At 41.6% G+C, this 18672-nt stretch overlaps 1 long non-coding RNA gene across 1 annotated transcript in view; it reads right to left on the bottom strand.

Annotated features, from left to right (window-relative positions):
* Positions 1 to 13149, bottom strand: part of LOC141056736 (uncharacterized) — a 57751-nt gene extending 44602 nt beyond the window's left edge. The window contains exon 1 of the long non-coding RNA XR_012221917.1: positions 13033 to 13149. This is a non-coding gene — a long non-coding RNA (uncharacterized lncRNA). The remainder of the gene's footprint in view (positions 1 to 13032) is intronic.
* Between the last annotated feature and the right edge of the window lie 5523 nt (positions 13150 to 18672).

Raw genomic sequence — 18672 nt, 5'->3', positions numbered from 1 at the left:
TAAGAAGTGAAATCTTTGGCATTGTATACCTATATTTCTCTGCTGTATCTGTGCATTATGAATTGTGGTACGTGTTAAAGTGGCCCACTGAGACTTTCGCCCGGGACCCACAAAAAACTGGAGCCAGCTCTGTATGAACTGCACAGTACCACTTCTCCTGTCGACATTGGACTTTGCGAGGGTCAATATCGGTTTAGTATTTTTAATATTACTATGGCCAAATAAAAGTAAAATATTGGAAAAGTTGTTTAAATGGATTATCCCAAGTAATCCCCTCTCCTCTGGAGAGGGGATAACTTTCCAATTCCTGGAGATCCAACTGCTAGGACCATCATGATCCTGAAAATCGGAACTCTGTAGAGCACCATGTAAATGCAGCTGTGGTCGATCATACGCACTGTGGCGCCATTCACATGTGGGTCTTCAAATATATCCTTTTAGGAGAGTGATGAGGGGACGACAAAGTATAGCAAAAATTCACTGATCGGGGTGAGGAGTGTTATAGTTTGTGAGCTGGTGGGGTTTGTGTGGCAGGGCTGCTTTTTTGTCCCAGTCCGGCCCTGGTGCTGCCTTTATCTTACAGAGAACACAGAAAACAAAACAAACAACCACTCACTTATTAAGAATGCATAGTATCAAAAAGTATTATCATCCAAACCAGTATCCTACTTAAATGACAGATGTGGAAAATATGAGTATAATTTGTCATGTTCATCCATTTTTATCACCTGCCGCAGGCAATGTATAGTAATATACCACATACATATAATTTATTACATTTCACTTATACTCAATGTATATTTTAGCATATTGTAATAGGGGAGAAATATATTTTTAAACGTTTTAGCAGGTTTTCTAAAGCAGAAGTTATAGTTACAAAAAACTTTCCATGATCTTTCGGATATAAGTTAGCCATAACTTTGTATCATTAAATCAGATATTTTTGTACTTTTTTATTGCGTTTAAATGCTGCAAAACATGTAATTTATTTTTTTCAGAAATACAGCACATAAAATGAAGTTTAAAAGCAGTAAGTAGGTCTTTTATTAATGTTTTTTCCCCTATTTTCCTTCCTTTCTTAGTCTCTCAAGTGACTAATAATTAAAGGACTCAGCATGGATAGTAAAGGTCTTCTAAAGAATTTTCACATCAAAATCTCTACTAATCCTGATTGATCACCTATTTCACCAATTTCAATTTTTCTGTTCTGCTAGTAAAATACGTCTCTCTGTACCATCAGATATGTTTTACATTAATTATGAAAATGCTAAAACACAGGGGCAGTTTAATTTATATTAATAGATATGTGTTGGTCACATATGTCACATTTGTGTATGTTTGTTTACTGCAGTAGACCGAGCGGCATCATCTAAAAGGAGCAAAAAAGAAAATAGAAGTTTCCCTTGATCATTAGGCTTAGGAAGTCAATGAGACTCTGTAGTTTCCTATTCAGGGTATGCCTTCAGTATATATTACACCACACGACCAAAGTCACATCATGTGCTGATAAAACTTTTAAAGGGGCTAAACGTTGTATTTGTTTATCCAAGCATTTAAAGAAAAAGAGGGTGGCACTCAGTCTAAAAAATTCCATTTATTTCATTTCTTAAAACATGGAAGAAGGAGTGTGAGGACAACGACGGCCGTTTTGCTCTATTGCGCTTCTACGGGTCATGATGACCCATAGAAGCGCAACCCTCTTTTTCTTTATTCTCTTGGATCTACAGTTTTGTGTTTTCCAGGGTGTGCACCCAATATTCTGGGCTTACATGCCTATAGAGTGTATAGGAGCAGACGCTTCAGAGGTCTGTGATTCACAGGTGAGCCAGCAGTGTGGATTGCTTTCATGCTTGTGTGGACTGTTGTATTTCTTTACCTTGCCCTACCCTACCTTTGTTACATTTGATAAATTCAGCCCAAAAAATACATATCATATTCAATGCACACAAATTGCATTATTGGAATGATAGATATTATGTGTGGCCATTTTACAACAGCATTTGTTTAAAAGTATACAAGTTTGTGACTGAACCTTTTGATTATAATGTTTATCTCTGCAAGCCAGACAAAGACATACCTGCTCTTCCACCCACATTAAGCGACATAATATATCTAAAGTTACCTAAACAAGCTCAGCATGCTCACCGGACATGTCACCCATTAAGCATGTTTGGGATGCTCTGGATCGGCGTATATGACAGCGTGCTCCTGGCAGTATCCAACAACTTCACAAAGCCATTGAAGAGGAGTGGACCAACATTGCACAGGTCATAGTCAACAACCTGATCAACTCTATGTGAAGGAGATTTGTTACACTGCGAGAGGCAAATGGTGGTCACACCAGATACTGACTGGACTTCCAACCTCCCAAGACCTCACCAATACTGTAAATTGCCAGATTTTAGAGTGGTCATTTCTTGTGGTCAGCCCAAGGCACACTTGTTCAATATTCATGCTGTCTAGTCAGCATCTTGATATGCCGCACCTGTGAGATGGATGGATTATCTCAGCAATGGAGAAGAGATCGCTAACACAGATTTAGACAAATTCGTGAACAATATTTGAGGGAGAATTGCCTTTGTATACATAGAATAAGTCTTAGGTCTTTGAGTTTTGGCCTAGTTTCCATACTGATATGGCTTTTTGGCCAGACTTCTGAGAACAGAAAAAGGGTACCAATGGTTGGTGCTAGTTGTGAACTGATGCAAGGTGCAAATAAATGCAGTCAAAGGAGTGCCAAAGGATATTGCAGAAATGTTCCTTTATTCACAATGCGTTTCGATGGCCAGACGCCATCTTCATCAGATGTTGCCACCTGCTGGACACCTTGTGATTCAGAAAACCAGTAAGCGTGATGCGTTTTTTATTTGCTGCACTGCCGTCGAAACACGTTGTGGAATAAAGGAACATTTCTGCAATATCCTTTGGCACTCCTTTGACCGCGTTTATTTGCCCCTTGTACAGTCCATCCCTCTTTGAGAGCTCATGGCTGGTGCTGCCTCGGACATATTGCTTCCTTCAATAGCTCACCCTCTGTGGCTCTGTCCTCAGTGCTCCCCAGAGACCGCTTAATTCATTCTTCCAAAGTTGTGAACTGATGGCACTGCTGGACATCTTGTGATTCAGAAAACCAGTAAGCATGATGCATTTTCTATTTGCTGCAGTACATTTTCATGACCATTCAGTGCTTGTACATTCCTCAACCATTTCTTGGTGCTCACAATGTTGAGAAACAAAGAAGATAGTTGACAGTTTTTTTTCTCAGTTAACAAAATGTAAAGTGAATGAACATAAGATAAGCCTAATTCAAATCAATATTTGGTATAACCATCCTTTGCTGTCAAAGCAGCAAAGCACCATCAGCTTTTCTAGGTACCCAGGGAGTTTGTTCCAAACATCTTGAAGTACTAGCCACAGATCTTCTGCGGATGTTGCTTGCGCAAATCTTTATATGTTTTCATGCAATCCCAGACATACTTGAAATTAAAATCAGGGCTCTGTGGGAGTAATATCATCACTTCCAGTACTCCTTTTTCTTCTTTACAATAAAGATAATTATCGAACCTTTTGAAATTCAAATTCACAAGATTCAGCAATTTATTTTTTATTTAACTTGCTGTGAATCGCAAGTACTTCGATTGCCCTGGCAATATATTTTTATTATCTATTCTATTATTTCTTAACACTGTTTTTCGGTGATTACTTTGTATCTCCGTTCATACTGCACCCACACACACAAATGATACACCATTTGAAACGTAAACTTGCCCCCTTCAGCAAGAAAATAGCCAAACAAACCACACATCCACAATTTGATCACAAAATACAGTTTAAACATTAATTATCATAAACCTGCAGTAAGGAAAAATATCCTGCAGGTGGCACCACACTACCCCAAAGCACACTACCACAAAGCTGCTTACAGACATCGCAAAAAAATCCAAACATTTGCCTTGGCGGCTTTCCAGCTTGCCGAACTGCAACCCAGCCTATTTTAGCCAAATTGGAGGATTGCACACTTCACTGCAGGTGTTAGGTGATGGGATCCATCTCATTTACATGGGGCCCAGGACCCACGCGTATCGACACAATAATGTGTCTTTCTCAAGGTCAGATGCACTAACCTTGAGAAAGACACATTATTGTGTCGATACGCGTGGGTCCTGGGCCCCATGTAACTGAGATGTGTGCTTGTGCTCAGGGGCTAACCGCCATCATGCTGGGGGAAGGAGTGATTTAATCAGTACCTCTTTAGCCATCTTTGCTGGTAACAAGCTGTGTTTGCATGGCATAATTGTATTTCTGCTATATCAGAACTGAGTGCTCATGATTTGTAGGCATACAGCATATTTTTGTTTTTATTTGATTATGTTATCTTTGGCTGTGTATTTAATACTGATAGCACTTCATGATTGAGGCTCACATGCAAACAGCATATGAATAGACTACTGCTATAGCAGGAGCTAGGCAATATTAGCCAGCAATCATTTGTATTGGTTTACAGCACACTGATTGTGGCGTTACTATGGGGATCTAAGTATTTGACTCTTTATTGTTTAACATCATGACCCATTTTTTGTCTATTGATCCATATCTGTTCTTTTCCAGACTTTTTAACTACTTTTAAACAAGTGTTTGTTTGTGTTGCTCATTGTAATATAGAAATTTGTTAAACCTGAATATTTGGCTTGGTGGTGATCCCTGTATTTTGGTGCATACACTTTTCTCTTGTGTGGCTTCATGTTCATTTGTATGCATCAGGTGATCCCACTTCAAACTATTGAAAATTTAAATTTAGGATGGTGCCTGTTTATTCTATTTTTTGCTAGGCATCAGGTTCCTGTCGCTGAACAGCAGGAATCCTGAGCCTTGCATTTGGCAGTCTCCCATTCCTCTCCAGCCGCAGAGGAGACTGCTCAGCAGACTCGTCGATCCCGGTGCTCTGCTCAGACCAGCTCTGTGGGTTTGGTTGCTGCTGCTGGCTCCTCTGGTCCAGCTATAGCAACGCATGCTGGTCAGCAGCAAGCTACTCCAGGGACTAAGTCCTCCTTTTGGTCCACTGAGCATGCCCGTGGGGTGATCTCACTTTGGAGATTGGAGGTCACATGCTCAGGTCCTTCTCCAAGCTCGGATTGGACCATCAGGAAGGTCAGGAAGGTCCCAGAAGAACGCTGCTATAAAAGGTTCGCATGGCCGCTCGTCTATGTGCTAATATAAAGAAAGATTTAGACCATATGGAGTGAGTGTTGTATGCATGTATGAATGTCTCTGGTGAATGACTCATTGGAAACCCCTACCCTTGGTACACATGTGTTGTGTAACCTAGCCTGCTAGCACCCAGGCTGAGGTCCAGGTAGAGGTAGAGTCAGAGACTGGCATCAACATCCACCGGTGGCTTTGTCTGTACTTCACGGTGCACATAGTCTGCACTCCTCTGTGGTCAGCATTCATTAGAGGTGTCCGCAGGTGCGACGCCGCACGCTCAGTAGGTCTAGAGGGACTCAGACCTCGTGTCCTTGGGGCTGAGTCCTGTGACCACATACTGAGCGCTCTCTTGCCAAGTGCTGTGAGTTAAACAGGCTCCGGCATTTATGCTCAGCGGTAGTGCTGCTCTGTGTCATAACAGTGTTTGCTACTGTTCACACTGGGTGACGTTAACCCACGTGTGACCTTTTGTATACTGCTTTATACTTCCACCATTACTAAGCAGCAGTTTACCACCCCTGCACGGTGGACCCCGGGCTGTGAACACACCTTACTATTATTTTATTATTTGGTGCGTTCCGCCAGCCCTAACAGCAGGTGAGGCACATATGCAAACACATTTGTAAACATGCACTGCCTATTGAATTGCACACTTGCTCCGTTCATACTCCACCCACTCAAACAAATGATGCACCATTTGAAAGGTCAAATTACCTGCAGGTGGAAGCACACTACCCTACAGCACACTACCACAAAGCTGCTTACAGACATCACAAACAAATCCAAACATTTGCCTTGGGGTCTTTCCAGCTTGCTCAAGTGCTTGCCCAGCATATTTCAGGCACATTGGAGGATTGCACACTTCACTGCAGGTGAGTCACATATGCAAACACATTTGTATACATGCACTGCTTTTTCGGTGATTACTTCGCCCCACACACACAAATGATACACCATTTGAAAGGTAAACTTGCTTTCTTCAGCAAGAAAAAAGCCAAACAAACCACACATTCACGATTTTGTCACTAAATACAGATTAAACATTCATTTTCATAAACCTGCAGAAAGGCACAAAGACCTGCGGGTGGCACCTCAACCGGAAAACATTTTTTGGCCTCTACTTATCAAATCAATTTATTGTATTACCAATCTACATATATAAATACCTGTCTGTGTTCATCATCTCATGAAATACATTTAAGGGCCCGTTACACATAGCGATATTGCTAGCAATATCGCTGTAACGTCACTGGTTTTGTGACGTAGCAGCGATATTGCTAGCGATATCGCTACATGTGATACTTACCTCCGACCGGCTTCCCCGCTCGCTATCGCTGATCGCGCGAGAATGTCCTGGACCATTTCTCGTCGGGCGCTTCCTGCTGGGCTTCCTGTGGCGCCAACGAGCGACGCGTGGACGCGGGCGGGAGGACGTCAGGATCGCTGCGTCTGACAGGTAAGTAGCGACCGCCGACCGCTGCTATGTCACTGGTGAGATCTGCCTGTGTGGCAGCTCACTAGCGACCACTTAGCGATGCACCAGCGATCCATATCGTTGTCGGGATCGCTGGTGCATCGCTTAGTGTAATGGTACCCTTACATTTGACCAGCTTAGGCTAGTTTCACACTTGCTTTTTTTTGCAGCGCGTTTTTCCCGCAAAAAAACACATTGAAAAAACGCATACAAAAGCATACAACTGCTGCGTTTTTTTCAAGCATTTTTATGAGCATGCATGAAAAAAACACAGCGTTTTTATGCGTTTGTATGCGTTTTTAGTGCGTTTTTACCGCGTTTGCGTTTTTTTCCAACATTAAGTGGCCCCTCACACTAACCCAAACCATGACTTTACTAACCCTAACCCTGACCCTAACCCTAACCCTAACCCTGACCCTAACCCTTAACCAAATCATACTTAACCCTAACCCAAACCCTAAACCCTAACTAACCCTAACCCTAACCCTAACCCTGACCCTAACCCTAACCCTAACCCTAACCCTAACCCTGACCCTAACCCTAACCCTAACCCTAACCCTAACCCTGACCCTAACCCTAACCCTAACCCTGACCCTAACCCTTAACAAAACCATACTTAACCCTAACCCTGACCCTAACCCTAACCCTGACCCTAACCCTAACCCTAACCCTGACCCTAACCCTAACCCTAACCCTAACCCTGACCCTAACCCTTAACCAAACCATACTTAACCCTAATCCTGACCCTAACCCTGACCCTAACCCTTAACAAAACCATACTTAACCCTAACCCTGACCCTAACCCTAACCCTGACCCTAACCCTAACCCTGACCCTAACCCTAACCCTGACCCTAACCCTTAACAAAACCATACTTAACCCTAACCCTGACCCTAACCCTAACCCTGACCCTAACCCTAACCCTGACCCTAACCCTAACCCTAACCCTGACCCTAACCCTAACCCTAACCCTGACCCTAACCCTTAACCAAACCATACTTAACCCTAATCCTGACCCTAACCCTGACCCTAACCCTTAACCAAACCATACTTAACCCTAACCCTGACCCAAACCCCAACCCTAACCCTGACCCTAACCCTAACCCTAAACCCCCTTAACTAACCCTAACTCTAACCCAAACCCCTAAATTCCATGGTTAAAAAAAAAAACGCATATGCAAAAAAACGCATACATGAGCATGCCAGTGCGCACATATGCGCATCCATAGGCTATAATGGCCATTTTTAGCGCAAAACGTGCGCATATGTGCGCATGCGCTTTTTTGCAGGGCCAAAAAATGCAACATGCTGCGTCTGGAAAATACAAACGCACACCCCAAAAAAACGCAGCGCATGAAAATCGCATACATGCGCTTACAAGCGCGCAGGTATGCGCACCCATGTTAAATATAGGGGAAAAAACGCATGCGCACATATGCGTTTTTTTCCAGCGCTAAAAAACGCAAATGTGAAACCAGCCTTACTTATTCTGAAATTGCCTGCACCCCGACGACCAATGTGGGAAAATTTTGCATGGGCCAAGTTAGTATTATATTCATACTAGTGTGTCATGTACTGATGGAAAATTTGTTTAGTAAAACAAATGTTTCTAAAATATTGTTTGTGACACATACATTTTGTGTAGTATACAGTTATAATTAATTAAATGTCCGGATTTCATGGAATTTTATTTTGTATTTGAAAAAAACAATTATTCTCCCCTTCACAAAAATTATTAAACAAGAAAGGCAAAAACTTAGTAGACAGTTGTGACAAGCAATCATACCATCTGACTCTCATCTCTGCAAAAAATATTGTGCTGTCTTGCTTCTGTTTATTATTGCATCATGACTGAAGAGGAAAAATGTGTGATTGAAATTTAAATGCAGGACAGGTGCCAACTATACCACATAACTGATAATCATACTGAGTCTGGCACTGCTGCTGATGGCACCTCTCCTATCTTTCTCCCTTAATGAATTGATTCTCTGTATTATTTGCAGACTACTACTTCTTCACTGCTGCAGATGTACAGCACATTACTACAGTGGGGAAAAAAAGTATTTAGTCAGTCAGCAATAGTGCAAGTTCCACCACTTAAAAAGATGAGAGGCGTCTGTAATTTACATCATAGGTAGACCTCAACTATGGGAGACAAACTGAGAAAAAAAAATCCAGAAAATCACATTGTCTGTTTTTTTTTCTTTTTTTTTGCATATTATGGTGGAAAATAAGTATTTGGTCAGAAACAAGCAATCAAGATTTCTGGCTCTCACAGACCTGTAACTTCTTCTTTAAGAGTCTCCTCTTTCCTCCACTCATTACCTGTAGTAATGGCACCTGTTTAAACTTGTTATCAGTATAAAAAGACACCTGTGCACACCCTCAAACAGTCTGACTCCAAACTCCACTATGGTGAAGACCAAAGAGCTGTCAAAGGACACCAGAAACAAAATTGTAGCCCTGCACCAGGCTGGGAAGACTGAATCTGCAATAGCCAACCAGCTTGGAGTGAAGAAATCAACTGTGGGAGCAATAATTAGAAAATGGAAGACATACAAGACCACTGATAATCTCCCTCGATCTGGTGCTCCACGCAAAATCCCACCCCGTGGGGTCAGAATGATCACAAGAACGGTGAGCAAAAATCCCAGAACCACGCGGGGGACCTAGTGAATAAACTGCAGAGAGCTGGGACCAATGTAACAAGGCCTACCATAAGTAACACACTACGCCACCATGGACTCAGATCCTGCAGTGCCAGATGTGTCCCACTGCTTAAGCCTGTACATGTCCGGGCAATCATTGCTTATGCTTTTATACAGGGTATAATAGTTATTCCTGATTGACTGTGCTATAACATGTGATGTTATAGCTGCAAGGCATTACAGGGAAGCCTGCACAGTCAAATCTGAGGTCATGTCAGTCTTCTATGACTGATGCAGTATTCTGCAATCGCAACTTGGAATTTGCTAGGACCTAAAAATTTCATAAAATTCAACTCAAATTCAATTCACAGCAAAACATTTAGATAATTTCTAATAGTTCTTATTGACATTGTCCTGCTGCATAATAAATTTGGAGCCAGTCAGACGCCTCACTGATTAAATTGCATGATGCATTAGTATCTGCTTGATCTGCTTGCATTTGTCAAAATTGAAGACATCAATTCTGACCATATTTCCAACTTCATTTACTGAAATGCAGCCCTGTCACATCTCCACTAGAGCCTGCTCCTTTTAAAGGGAATCTGTCACCTATTTTTTGCCCTATAAGATGTGGCCACCGACATCAGGGGCTTGTCTACAGCATTCTGTAATGCTGTAGATAAGCCCCCGATGTAACCTGAAAGAGAAGAAAAACAAGTTAAATTATACTCACCAAGGGGCGGTCCGGGTCCGATGGGTGTCGCGGTCCGGTCCAGCGCCTCATATCTTCTAGCGATGACGTCCTCTTCTTTGCTTCCCGTCGCGGCTCTGGCGCAGGCGCACTGCTCTGCCCAGTTGAGGGCAGAGCAGAGTACTGCAGTGCGCAGGCGTCAGACCTCTCTGACCTTTCCCGGCACCTGCACGCTGCAGTACTCAACAGGGCAGAGCAGTGAGCCTGCGCCGGAGCCGCGATGGGAAGCAAAGAATAGGACGTCATCGTTAGAAGATGGGAGGTGCCGGACCGGGACACCCATCGGTCCCGGACCCGGAATGCCCCTGGGAGAGTATAATATAACTTGTTTTTCTTTTCTTTCAGGTTACATCGGGGGCTTATCTACAGCATTACAGAATGCTGTAGATGAGCCCCTGATGGCAGTGGCCGCATCTTATAGGGCAAAAAATAGGTGACAGATTCCTTTTAATTCTACTTCTGTCACCAGGCGCCACGGTATTCAGTTTGCAGGCAGCGCTGTTGATAGAAATGTCAGAACCAGAAGTTCTGAATGGCAAGCTCTGTCCAGTCACTTAGATTAGAGTGACTGGGACCTCTAGTGCCATCCAGTCTGGCAGCATAGCTGTGTGCTTCCAACTTAAGCTGTCAGCTTCCTGCTCCAGCCAATTGGAGAGCACCACACCCTAATAAAGCTTCCAGATTACTGCTAGAAGCTGCTAGATATAGCTTAGTGTTCCCTGTTTATGTGTTTGGTTCTGCTCCTGGTTCGTTAAGTGTATTCCTGCTTCGACCCCAGCTTGTTTCTGACTATTCTTACAGATCCTGATTTTGTCTTTGACGTGACCTCTTGGCTCTGATCCTGCTTGCCGATCATTCCTTCCTATAGACGGCAGCCCTTCCATGGTAGCATTCCACCCGGTCCTATTGTAAAACCAAATCCCTGTACTGAGGTTAAAGGGTATTGGGATTTATCTGGAGTCAGCCAGACAGGGTGGCTTGTGCCAAGTCTGCCTCAGGCAGTCTTTTGAGCCTGTGGCCTCTGGCAGACGTTACAGCCCGAAACTTGCACGTAATCTCAACTATGCTTTACTATTGTTTGCAGACACTCACTATTGTACTGTTCTCCATTCTTTCGGTTAAAACTGTTACAGCCAAATATTTCACATTTTGACTTATCAGTCCACAGCACCAGCTGCCACTTTTCTGTTGCTAGCTTCTAGGTTTTCATGAATAATTGAGTCGCTTGGCCTTCTTTCCATAATGAAGCTATGGCTTTTTGGCCACAATTCTCTGAACAGATGAGTACCACTGGTTGCTACCAGTTCGGGCACTGCTGAACATCTTGTTATTTAGAAGGCAACTAAGCATGATGTGCCTTTTATCTGCTGCACTACATTTTCATGACTGATCAGTGCTTCTACATTCCTCAACTTTGCCCATTTCTTGGTGCTCACTATGTTGAGAATCATAAGAAGCTACTTGTCCATAATGCAATACTATCAGGGAGGCATATGATTGGCTTTAAAGCTTATTCTGCAGTGTGACAATGACACCAAACATACAGCCTATGTCATTAGGAAACATTATCAGCATAAAGAACATCAAGGAATCCTGGAAGTGATGATATGGCCCCCATAGAGCTCTGAACTCAATATAATCAAGTCAATCTCTAATTACTTGACTAGACACAAGCCATCATCCACAGAAGATATGTGGTTGGTTCTCCAAGATATTTGGACCAGACTACCGGCCGAGTCCCTGCAAAAACTGTGTACACGTGGACCTAGAAGAATTGATGCTGTTTTGAAAGCAAAGAATGGTCCAACCAAACATTGATTTGATTTATCTTCTGTTCATAGCTTTGTATATAGATGTGTGGTATACAGTTGCATATACTGTATCTGGGCTGGGATTTTCTTGCCATACTCATCAAATGCATCCACAATAAATGTTTTGTGAACATTGAATAATTCCACACATTTTCCTTGTCATATTGTCAGAAGTCACATCTATTTTATGACAGCCTGTGTCTGTCAATCTGCATACATTAACGTTACACATAAGTCACTAAATGGGACTAGAAGAAGGCAGTTATCCTAAATGTAATCTAAAATACCATATATTACCTAGAGACAACACATAATAAATAGATTCAATGATTTTGCATCTTCTCTTTTATAATCCACTTGATGCAAATGCTAAATATGCATATTAATTCTAAGTTGTCCCACCATTTGCTTTCTTCAAAGTCTTAGAATTAATCAATCAATTTTTCTAACTTGACCTGTGGAATATTGTCCCACTTAGCTCACAAACTCTAAAACCACTCCATGTAAAGTAGGTTTTTGTGAATATTATCTACTGCATGATCAAGCATAGCCCAAGCATGTTCTATGGAGTTCATGTCAGGTTACTAACTGGTCCATGAAACCTTCCAGATGTCTTTTTTGCCTGCCAATTTTAAGACTTTTTAGTAGTGTTGCAAATAGCTCCCTTTTCCAGGAACAGAGTGTATGTTTTGTTTAGAAGGTCACTTAAGAATAATAGAAGATAACCTGAAATCCTCAGTGTGCTACTGGGCAAAACATGTTGGCAAAAAAAGGCATCTATGAAGCGTCAATGGACCAGTAGGTCCCTGCATATAAATCCCAAATAAACATATCTGCAAATGTGGAATAAAGTTCATATTCATGAGAACCGGCTTTCTGTTCAGAGATTGTAGAATTTTTGGAAGCCAATATTCCGCCTGTCAAGATGACAGAACAAATTGATTATTTGCCTAGTCTTGGAAGAAAGCAAGCAGTGGACAAATACGTTTTAAAATGCATTATTTGTTAAGCGAGTATTGTGAAGATAAAACTTCATGTTAAAAAATATTGACTAATGGATTCTCTCTGGAAATATGGTTAGGAGGACAGATATCCAGAGTCACTCAATTTTTTGTATAATTGCAGGGGATATACCAGCTCTCACCTGAGATCAGTCACACTGTAATGTCCAGATTGCTGTGGAAATTCATCATGAGCATTGCAGATCATGGTTTTGCAGATCTGACAAATCTAAAGGAGGAAACACACTGAGCTAACCACTACTCTTGCTGCATAGAGCAGCCAGAAGAAGCCGAGTGTTTGCCTAATGTCTCCTAGGAGCTGTGGGTAGGGCTGCAGAACACAATTTAATTGTATGCTTTACTATCCAATCCTGCTTCAACCAGGGAAAACTCATTCTACTAATCATTAACATTAATATTTCTACGCAAAGCTTCTATATTTTCTGAGAAAGATTCTTGCAGTTGTAAATGTACTAAGAAATGCTTAGTACGCTGCTGCATCCAGCATAATGCTACTGTCTACTAGATTTATGCATGAATTTAGCACCATAATGCATTCTCAGGCCACACTGTAATAATTATATTATAGAATTACACCTGTATAATATTAATTCACCTGTCCTGTATAATTGAGTAATTATAATATATTATGGAACATTTTGTCTGTATTAAGGAATTTTATATTCACATAATGAAGAAATTGATATATGTTTTTACACACTGATATTTATATCTGAGCATTTTGCTATCATGTTGAATTTATTGCACGCTATTTTACTTTATTTATTATAGCTATGATTCAATATGTGGTAAGGAGGAGGATTGTAACTATCTCACCTGGGCATCTAAAGGCGTACCAGAGCAGGGAAAGCTGTGTGATCAAATGTATAATACCAAGTGAAAAAAAGTGGAGAAATTACAGCTCCAATTCAATAATAATTATAATAAAATTGCATGGCAAAGTTGGAATGTACCTGCAGATTAGGTAGGAGGGAGGGGTTGGGTCAAATCAAATAAAAAATGTACCAAATACAATATACTGTATGTGGGTATATATGGGGGTCAGAAGAAGGCAATAGCTGAAACGTACTTAGAGGCAGGAACTGGCACCCACCAGAGGTAACTATTGTACTATTGCGATTTGGGATGAGCGACTTTGCCGTTTTTCGGGTCGAGTCGGGTTTCTAGAAACCCGACTTTCTCAAAAGTCGGGTCGAACGCAATCGGTCGATTATCGTGAAAAGTCGAAGGCCGACTGAAGCACGAAACCCAATGCAAGTCAATGTAGAACCAAGGTCGGCAGGGAGTGGAGGGCAGGAAACACACCTACAGTGCCCATTTTAATGCCAAAAACATCAATTCTTATTACTTAAGCTTGTCAACCTTAATTTACTTTATAATAATAATTAGGCATTGAAAACTGGGGGTTATTTGGCTAAAGTTGTGGGGGGGTAGGGCTGGCTCCAGATTTCCATGGGCCCTGGGCCAAAGAGTGTCACTAGGCTCTTTTAACACATGCCACAATTCATGAACCTCTGATACGGCAGAGAAATAGCGGTATAGTACAATGAAAAATACTTCACTTCTTACATCTCATGACTAGAGTTGAGCGATACCGTCCGATACTTCAAAGTATCGTATCGGATGGTATCGGCCGATCTTTAAAAAAAGTATCGGTATCGCCGATTCCGATACCGGAAGTCCCATTCAAGTCTATGGGACTTCCGGTATCGGAATAAGAAAAACCCTTTCCTGCCCTTGTACAGCCTCTCTGGGGTCTGTACGGGCCTTTCGGGGGCCTGTGCCGGCCTGCCAGGGGGTCTGTGCAGGCTCCGGTGGTCTGTGCCGGCCTGCCGGGGGGCTGTGCCGGCCTGCCGGGGGGCTGTGCAGGCTCCGGGGGGCTGTGCCGGCCTGCCGGGGGGCTGTGCCGGCCTGCCGGTGGTCTGTGCCGGCCTGCCGGTGGTCTGTGCAGGCTCCGGGGGTCTGTACCGGCCTGCTGGGGGGCTGTGCCAGCCTGCCGGGGGGCTGTGCCGGCCTGCCGGTGGTCTGTGCAGGCTTCGGGGGTCTGTGCAGGCATCGTCCGATGGGACTACAAGTCCCATCGGGCGATGCCTGCTACCATGACAGTGATTGACACATTAGCCAATGATGGGACAGTAGTAGTCCCATCATCCGGCTAATGTGTTGAATGTAAAGGAAAAAAAAAAAAAAAATTACATGTTACATACATACAACATGCATACTACATACATGCTACATTCATACTACATACTACATACATGCTACATTCATACTACATAAATACTACATGCAACATACATACTACATATATACTACATGCATGCTACATACATACTACATGCTACATACATACCACATACATACTACATACATGCTACATACTACATACATACTACATACATACTACATACATACTACATGCATGCTACATACATACTACATGCATGCTACATACATACTACATGCATGCTACATACATACTACATGCTACATACATACTACATGCTACATACATACCACATACATACTACATACATACTACATGCTACATACATACTACATATATACTACATGCATGCTACATACATACTACATGCTACATACATACTACATATATACTACATACATGCTACATACTACATACATACTACATACATACTACATACATACTACATGCATGCTACATACATACTACATACATGCTACATGCTACATACATACTACATACATACTACATACATACTACATACATACTACATGCATACATACTACATACATACTACATGCATGCTACATACATACTACATACATGCTACATACATACTACATGCTACATACATACCACATACATACTACATACATACTACATGCTACATACATACCACATATATACTACATACATACAATACATTCATACAATACATACATAGACATACAGTACATATAACATAGAGTAACATACTTACCAATACTTGTCACATTGTTCCCCGAAGCCATTGTCTTTTCCGGAATAAATATTAACATAACAAACCACAAAAATACTCACCCACGATCCGAAGCAGTCCACGAGTGTGTCCCACGACGATCTTGGGTAGAGAACTGCAGCATCAGATGATGCTGCCGTTCTCTACGGGCTGCAGGAATCCAATGACGGAAGGTAGGTATCCTTCCGCACTGTATTCCTCCGCCACTTAAAAAAAAAAAAAAAGTCCCTAGTCTCACTTTATGCCATTGCTGTGTGGGAATTTCCCACGCAGCAATGGCATAAAGTGAGACTAGGGACTTTTTTTTTTTAAGTGGCGGAGGAATACAGTGCGGAAGGATACCTACCTTCCGTCATTGGATTCCTGCAGCCCGTAGAGAACGGCAGCATCATCTGATGCTGCTGTTCTCTACCCAAGATCGTCGTGGGACACACTCGTGGACTGCTTCGGATCGTGGGTGAGTATTTTTGTGGTTTGTTATGTTAATATTTATTCCGGAAAAGACAATGGCTTCGGGGAACAATGTGACAAGTATTGGTAAGTATGTTACTCTATGTTATATGTACTGTATGTCTATGTATGTATTGTATGAATGTATTGTATGTATGTAGTATATATGTGGTATGTATGTAGCATGTAGTATGTATGTAGTATGTATGTGGTATGTATGTAGCATGCATGTAGTATGTATGTAGTATGTATGTAGTATGTAGCATGTATGTAGTATGTATGTGGTATGTATGTAGCATGTAGTATGTATGTAGCATGCATGTAGTATATATGTAGTATGTAGTATGTATGTAGTATGTATGTGGTATGTATGTAGTATGTAGCATGTATGTAGTATGTATGTGGTATGTATGTAGCATGTAGTATGTATGTAGCATGCATGTAGTATATATGTAGTATGTAGTATGTATGTAGTATGTATGTGGTATGTATGTAGCATGTAGTATGTATGTAGCATGCATGTAGCATGCATGTAGTATGTATGTAGCATGCATGTAGTATGTATGTAGCATGCATGTAGCATGCATGTAGTATGTATGTAGCATGCATGTAGCATGCATGTAGTATGTATGTAGTATGTATGTAGTATGTATGTAGTATGTATGTAGCATGTATGTAGTATGTATGTGGTATGTATGTAGCATGTAGTATGTATGTAGCATGCATGTAGTATATATGTAGTATGTAGTATGTATGTAGTATGTATGTGGTATGTATGTAGCATGTAGTATGTACAGTCATATGTAAAAGTTTGGGCACCCCTACTAATGTTAACCTTTTTTCTTTATAACAATTTTGGTTTTTGCAACAGGTATTTCAGTTTCATATGTCTAATAACTGATGGACTCAGTTATATTTCTGGATTCAAATGAGGTTTATTGTACTAACAGAAAATGTGCAATCTGCATTTAAACAAAATTTGACCGGTGCAAAAGTATGGGCACCCTTATCATTTTCTTGATTTGAACACTCCTAACTACTTTTTACTGACTTCCTGAAGCACTAAATTGGTTTTGTAACCTCATTGAACTTTGAACTTCATAGCCAGGTGTATCAAATCATGAGAAAAGGTATTTAAGGTGGCCACTTGCAAGTAGTTCTCCTATTTGATTCTCCTATGAAGAGTGGCATCATGGGCTCCTCAAAACAACTCTCAAATGATCTGAAAACAAAGATTATTCAACATAGCTTTTCAGGGGAAGGATACAAAAAGTTGTCTCAGAGATTTAACCAGTCAGTTTCCACTGTGAGGAACATAGTAAGGAAATGGAAGAACACAGGTACAGTTCTTGTTAAGCCCAGAAGTGGCAGGCCAAGAAAAATATCCGAAAGGCAGAGAAGAAGAATGGTGAGAACAGTCAAGGACAATCCACAGACCACCTCCAAAGACCTGCAGCATCATCTTGCTGCAGATGGTGTCACTGTGCATCGGTCAACAATACAGCGCATGCATAACGCCTTTTTGTATGACCAAACAACTCAATCTTTGTTTCATCAGTTCACAGGACCTTCTTCCAAAATGTAACTGGCTTGTCCAAATGTGCTTTTGCATACCTCAGGCGACTCTGTTTGTGGCCTGCTTGCAGAAACGGCTTCTTTCGCATCACTCTCCCATACAGCTTCTCCTTGTGCAAAGTGCGCTGTATTGTTGACCGATGCACAGTGACACCATCTGCAGCAAGATGATGCTGCAGGTCTTTGGAGGTGGTCTGTGGATTGTCCTTGACTGTTCTCACCATTCTTCTTCTCTGCCTTTCTGATATTTTTCTTGGTCTGCCACTTCTGGGCTTAACAAGAACTGTACCTGTGTCCTTCCATTTCCTTACTATATTCCTCACAGTGGAAACTGACAGGTTAAATCTCTGAGACAACTTTTTGTATCCTTCCCCCTGAAAAGCTATGTTGAATAATCTTGGTTTTCAGATCATTTGAGAGTTGTTTTGAGGAGCCCATGATGCCACTCTTCATAGGAGAATCAAATAGGAGAACTACTTGCAAGTGGCCACTTTAAATACCTTTTCTCATGATTTGATACACCTGGCTCTGAAGTTCAAAACTCAATGAGGTTACAAAACCAATTTAGTGCGTCAGTAAAAAGTAGTTAGGAGTGTTCAAATCAAGAAAATGATAAGGGTGCCCATACCTTTGCACCGGTCAAATTTTGTTTAAATGCAGATTGCACATTTTCTGTTAGTACAATAAACCTCATTTGAATCCAGAAATATAACTGAGTCCATCAGTTATTAGATATATGAAACTGAAATACCT

Source organism: Dendrobates tinctorius, unplaced genomic scaffold (genome assembly GCF_039654945.1).
Source record: "Dendrobates tinctorius isolate UK_male_01 unplaced genomic scaffold, ASM3965494v1 ptg000199l, whole genome shotgun sequence".
Classification (NCBI taxonomy): domain Eukaryota; kingdom Metazoa; phylum Chordata; class Amphibia; order Anura; family Dendrobatidae; genus Dendrobates; species Dendrobates tinctorius.
This window is presented reverse-complemented; position numbering and strand designations above follow the sequence as displayed.